Source organism: Hylobates moloch, unplaced genomic scaffold (assembly GCF_009828535.3).
Source record: "Hylobates moloch isolate HMO894 unplaced genomic scaffold, HMol_V3 SCAFFOLD_3, whole genome shotgun sequence".
NCBI lineage: Eukaryota > Metazoa > Chordata > Mammalia > Primates > Hylobatidae > Hylobates > Hylobates moloch.
Genome location: NW_026652278.1, coordinates 86,451,227 through 86,457,955, shown reverse-complemented (window position 1 = coordinate 86,457,955; position 6,729 = coordinate 86,451,227).

The following is a 6,729-nucleotide window of genomic DNA, read 5'->3' as shown; positions in this document are numbered from 1 at the left end:
CTCGTAGGTCCTTCTAATAACGACTGTTGTGATTACATCAGGCCCAGCTGGCTAATCTGGGGTAATCTCTTGACGTCAAGATCCTTAATTTAATCACATTTCAAAAAAATCCCTCTCGCCATAGAAATTAACATCCACAGCTTCTCGGGGTTAGGACTTGGACATATTTGGGGGACTATTATTTTCAGCCTGCGATGCTTGAAGAGGCCCATGTCCCCTTCAGTCTCCTCCTCAGAGATGCTCTCTTACCTTTTTCCTGGGGAACACAAAATGTCTCCCTTGGACCTTACTCCTCTCCTCATTCTTCAATGGAAAACCACAGAGCTTTTCCCTATTTAGATTTTACCACCCTTGCCCTGAAATTCACTTCCTCATGTGCTCACTTCCCTCCTCATGCAATTTAAGAGGCCATGGCCCATGGTTATGGCCAGTCCTGTGTATGTGCAGTTACCCTTAACTCTCTTGCCCCAGTCTTTCTTGGTTTTATTCTCTTGATAGAAACCCAAATCTGCTTGAATCCAGTTCCTGGCCTGCGCCTGTATGGCAGAGGTTGTTTGAGAAAACCACATGGCTGGGATGATTGGTCTCATTTTCAGTTTATACCCATTAAGTTCAAGTGGGCCCTTCATGCTGCCTGGCTATCCTTCTACATGTCTTAGTCCATCCACTCTCCTAAATGACTATTTCACAGGTTCTACTCTCTTTTATTTATTTATTTATTTATGTATGTATTTATTTATTTTTTTGAGCCAGGCTGGAGTTCACTAGTGCGATCTTGGCTGACTGCAATCTCTGCTTCCTGGGCACAAGCGACTCTCCCACCTCAGCCTCCTAAGTAGCTGGGACTATAGGTTTGCACCACCATGCCAGGCTAATTTTTTTTTTTTTTTTTTTTTTTAAGAGATGAAGTTTCACCATGTTGTCCAAGCTGGTCTCCACCTCCTGGGATCAAGTGATCCTCCCACCTCAGCCTCCCAAAGTGCTGGGATTACAGGCTGAGCCACCATGCCTGGCCTTCTACTCTCTTTTTAAGCTGCCAACAACTCCTCCCATCTCACTCAGTGCTGATGACTTTGCTTTCTATTACTGAGTAAAGAGAACTTCTATACCACCTCACAGGCACATCTGCCCTCCTCTCTGCATTAGAACCTGTATGTTCTACTTTTCATTCTGAGTCACTGGCCCTAGTTCCTACATGAGAAAATTCTTTTGCACTCTGGATGTTAAATGCTTTTTCATGAATGAGGTCCTTCTCTCTCTTCTGTATTTCAAGATTTTCATTCTGTACTGAATTATCAACATACTAATGAATACGCTATAATATTGTCCATAAAATAAATAAAACCCCTTACCTTGCACCCTATTTCTCCCCAGCCACTACCTCATTTCTCTGCTTTGCTTTACAGCAAAACTCCTAAAAAAATTGTCCCTAAGGGATGTTTCCAATTTCTTTTCTCCCGTATTCTCTCTTTTTTCACATGCAAAATCCAAAATTTAATTTTTAAACTTAATTTTAAAAATTGATATATAATAGATGCACATATTTGGGGGGTACATGTGATAATTTGATTAATATTATGTGTAAAGATCAAAGCAGGAAAATTGGGATATCTATGGCTAAGTATTTGTCTTTTCTGTATGCTGGAAATATTCAAATGATTCTCTTCTGGCTATTTTGAAATGTACAGTAGGTTAATGTTAACTGTAGCTAACCTACTGGTTTATTGAACACCAGGTCTTATTTTTTCTATCTAACTGTGTATTACACCTTGATATGGTTTGGCTCTGTGTCCCCACCCAAATCTCATCTTGAATCGTGATTCCCACGTGTTGAGGGAGGGACCTGTAATTCCCACAAGTGGAGGGAGGGAGGTGATTGGATTACAAGGGGCAGTTTCCCCCATGGTGTTCTCATGATAGTGAGCGAGTTCTCACAAGATCTGATGGTTTGTGAGATGTGTTTGGAAGTTCCTCCTTTGTTCTTCTCTCTCCTGCCACCTTGTGAAGAAGGTGACTGCTGCTTCTTCCAACATGATTGTAAGTTTCCTGAGGCCTCCCCAGCCATGTGGAAGTGTGAGTCAATTAAACCTCTTTTCTTTATAAATTACCCAGTCTCAGGCATTTTTTTTATAGCAGTGTGAAAAAAGACTAATACATACCCCTTAACCAACCTCTGTTCAGACCCCTATCTCTACTCTTTCTGAACTCTGGTTAGCACCAATCTACTCTCTATCTTCATGAAATCCACTAGTTTTTTTGTTTAGCTCCCACGTATGAGTGAGAAGATGCAATATTTGTCTTTTTGTGCTTGGCTTATTTACTTAACATCATGGCCTCTAGTTCCATCCATATTGCTGCGAATGACAGGATTTCATTCTTGTTTATGACTGAATAATATTCCGTTATGTACATACACCACATTTCTTTATCCATTCATCCATTGATGGCCACTTAGGTTGATTCCATATTTTGGATATTGTGAATATTGTTGCAGTAAACATGGGAATGCAGATAGCTCTTTAGTATATTGATTCCCTTTCTTTTGGATATATACCCAGTAGTGGAATTGCTGGATCATATGGTAGTTCTATTTTTAGTTTTCTGAGGAGCCTCCATGCTGTTCTCCATAGTGATTGTACTAATTTACATTCCCATCAACAGTGTACAAGGATTCCCCTTTCTCTAAATCCTCACCAGCATCTGTTATTCCCTGTTTTTCAGATAAAAGTCATTTTAACTGTGGTGAGAAGATAGCTCATTGTGCTTTTGATTTGCATTTTTCTCATGATTAGTGATGTTTAACATTCTTTTATATACCTGTTAGCAATTTTATGTTTTCTTTTGAGAAATGTCTATTCGGATCTCTTTTGCCCATTTTTAAACTGGATTATTTGTGTTTTTACTATAGAGTTCTTGGAGCTCCTTGTATATTCTGGTTATTAATCCCTTGTCAGGTGGATAGGTTGTGGTATTTTCTCCTATTCTGTGGGTTGTCTGTTCACTTTGTTGGTTGTTTCCTTTGCTGTGCAGAAGCTTTTTAGTTTGATGTAATTCCATTTGTCTATTTTTGTCTTTGTTGCCTATGCTTTTGAGGTCTTACACAAAAAAATTTTTGCCCAGACCAATGTCCTGAAGTGTTTCCTCAATGTTTTCTTCTAGTAGATTCATAGTTTCAGATTTAGATTTAAGTCTTTAATCCATTTTATTTGATTTTTGTTTATGGTGAGAGATAGGGGTCTAGTTTCATTCTTCTGCATATGGTTACCCAGTTTCCCAGCATCATTTATTGAAAAGACTGTCCCTTTCTCCAGCGTATGTTATTGATTCCTTTGTTGAAAATGAGTTGGCTGTAAGTGCATGGATTTGTATCTGGGTTCTCTATTCTGTTCCGTTTGACTATTTGTCTGTTTTTATGCCAGTCCCATACTGATTTGGTTACTATAGCTTCATACTATATTTGGAAATCAAGTATTATGCTATCTTCAGCTTTGTTCTTTTTGCTCAGGATTGCATTGGCTATTTGGGGTCTTTTGTGGTTCCATATAAATTTTAGGATTTTTTTCCTATTTCTGTGAAGAATGTTTTTTGTGAAGAATGTTACTGGTATTTTGATAGGAATTGCATTGAATGTATAAATTCCTTTGAGTAGTATTGTCTTTTTTTTTTTTTTCGAGACAGAGTCTCTCTTTGTCACCCAAGCTGGAGTGCAGTGGTGTGATCTCAGCTCACTGCAACTTCTGCCTCCAGGTTCAAGTGATTCTCCTGCCTCAGCCTCCTGAGTAGCAGGGGCTACAGGCGCTTGCTGCCACACCTGGCTAATTTTTTGTATTTTAGTAGAGACAGGGTTTCACCGTGTTGCCTAGGCTGGTCTTGAACTCCTGAGCTCAGGCAATCCACCTGCCTTGGCCTTCCAAAGTACTAGGATTACAAGGGTGAGCAACCACACCCGGCCAGTAGTATTGTCTTTTTAACAATACCAGTTCTTCCAGTCCATGAGCATGGACTATCTTTCCATATTTTGGTGTTCTCTTCAATTTTTTTCATCAGTGTTTTATAGTTTTCCTTGTATCGATCTTTTACTTCTTTGGTTAAATTGGTTCCTATGTATTTTGTATTCTTTGTAGCTATTGTAAATGGGGACAAATTGTAAATCAAAAAATGCTTTTTGATTTCTTTTTCAAATTGTTTGCTGTTAATATATATAAATGCTACTGATTTTTGTATGTTGATTTTGTATCCTGGAACTTTACTGAATTTGTCAGTTCGAAGAGTTTTTTTGGTAGAGTTTTTAGGATTTTCTAAATATAAGATCACATTGCCTGCCAACAAGTCTAACTTGACTTCTTCCTTTCTAGTTCAGATGCCCTTTATTCTTTTCTCTCACCTAATTGCTCTGGCCAGGACTTCCAGAATTATACTGAATAAAAGTGGTGAAAGTGGGGATCTTTGTCTGGCTCCAGATCTTAGAGAAAGGATTTTCAATTTTTCCCCATTAAGTATGATGTTGGCTTTGGGTTTGTCTAATATATGGCTTGTATTACTTTGAGGTATGGAATACACCCAGTTTGTTGAGCATTTTTATCATAAAGCGATGTTAAATTTTATTGAATGCTTTCTCAGCATCTATTGAAATTATATGGCGGCCAGGCGCGGTGGCTCACGCCTGTAATCCCAGCACTTTGGGCTGCTGAGGCGGGCGGATCACGAGGTCAGGAGATGGAGACCATCCTGGCTAACACCGTGAAACCCCGTCTCTACTAAAAATACAAAAAAAAAAAATTAGCTGAGCGCGGTGGCGGGCGCCTGTAGTCCCAGCTACTCAGGAGGCTGAGGCAGGAGAATGGTGTGAACCCGGGAGGCGGAGTTTGCAGTGAGCCGAGATCGTGCCACTGCACTCTGGCCTGGGAGAAAGAGCAAGACTCCATCTCAAAAAAAAAGAAAAAAGAAATTATATGGCTTTTGTTCTTGGTTCTGTAAATGCAATGTATCACGTTAATGTATCACGTAAATCAATAAATGTTTATTAAGTAATGTATAACATAAATCAATACATGTTTAATATTTCTTGATTTATGTATGTTGAAACATCTTTGCATTTCTGGGATGAATCCCACTTGACCATGGTGAATGATCTTTTTAATCTGTTGTTGAATTCAATTTGCTAGTATTTTGTTAAGGATTTTTGCATCTACATTCATCAGTGTTATTATCTTCTCATTTTCTTTTTTTTGTGTGTCTGGTTTGATATCAGGGTAATGCTGGCCTCATAGAATGAGTTTGGAAGTATTTCCTCCTTTTCATTTTTTTGAAGAGTTTGAGTAGAGTTAGTATTAGTTCTTTTTTTTTTTTTGAGACGGAGTTGCCCAGGCTGGAAGCTCTGCCTCCTGGAGTCACGCCATTCTCCTGCCTCAGCCTCCCGAGTAGCTGGGACTACAGGCACCCGCCACCATGCCTGGCTAATTTTTTTTGTATTTTTAGTAGAGACGGGGTTTCACCATGTTAGCCAGGATGGTCTCGATCTCCTGACCTCGTGATCCGCCCGCCTCGGCCTCCCAAGGTGCTGGGATTACAGGCGTGAGCCACCGCGCCCAGCCGGTATTAGTTCTTTAAGTGTTTGGTAGAATTCAGCAGTGAAACCACCTGGACTTTTCTTTGATGGGAGACTTTATTACAGCTTTGATCTCATTACTTGTTATTGGCTTGTTGATGTTTTCTTTCCTTCATGGTTCAAACTTGGCAGGTTCTATATGTCCAATTTATCCATTTCTTCTAGGTTTTCTAAGTTGTTGTTGTATAGTTGTTCATAGTTTCTAATGTTTCTTTGTATTTCTGTGGTCTCAGTTATTTTGTCTCCTTTTGTTGTTTCTGCTTTTATGTATTTGGGTCTTCTCTCTTTCTTCCTTAGACTTGCTAAAGGTTTGTCAATTTTATCTTTTCAAAAAGCCAATTGTTTTGTTGATATTCTGTATATATTTTTTGCCTCAACTTCATTTATTTCTGCTCTGATATTTACTGTTTTTTCCCTTCTAATTTTGGATTAAGTGTGTTCTTGCTTTTCTAGTTCCTTGTGGCACATTGTTAGATTTTTTATTTGAAGTCTGTCTACTCTTTCTTTTTTTTAAAAAAACTTTTTTTATTATTGTACTTTAAGTTTTAGGGTACATGTGCACAATGTGCGGGTTTGTTACATATGTATCCATGTGCCATGTTGGTGTGCTGCACCCATTAACTCATCATTTAGAATTAGGTGTATCTCCTAGTGCTATCCCTCCCCCCTCCACCCACCCCACAACAGTCCTCAGAGTGTGATGTTCCCCTTCCTGTGTCCATGTGTTCTCATTGTTCAATTCCCACCTATGAGTGAGAACATGCGGTGTCTGGTTTCTTGTCCTTGTGATAGTTTACTGAGAATGATGATTTCCAGTTTCATCCATGTCCCTACAAAGGACATGAACTCATCATTTTTATGGCTGCATAGTATTCCATGGTGTATATGTGCCACATTTTCTTAATACAGTCTATTGTTGTTGGACATTTGGGTTGGTTCCAAGTCTTTGCTGTTGTGAATAGTGCTGCAATAAACATACGTGTGCATGTGTCTTTATAGCAGCATGATTTATAGTCCTTTGGGTATATACTCAGTAATGGGATGGCTGGGTCAAATGGTATTTCTAGTTCTAGATCCCTGAGGAATCGCCACACTGACTTCCACAATGGTTGAACTAGTTT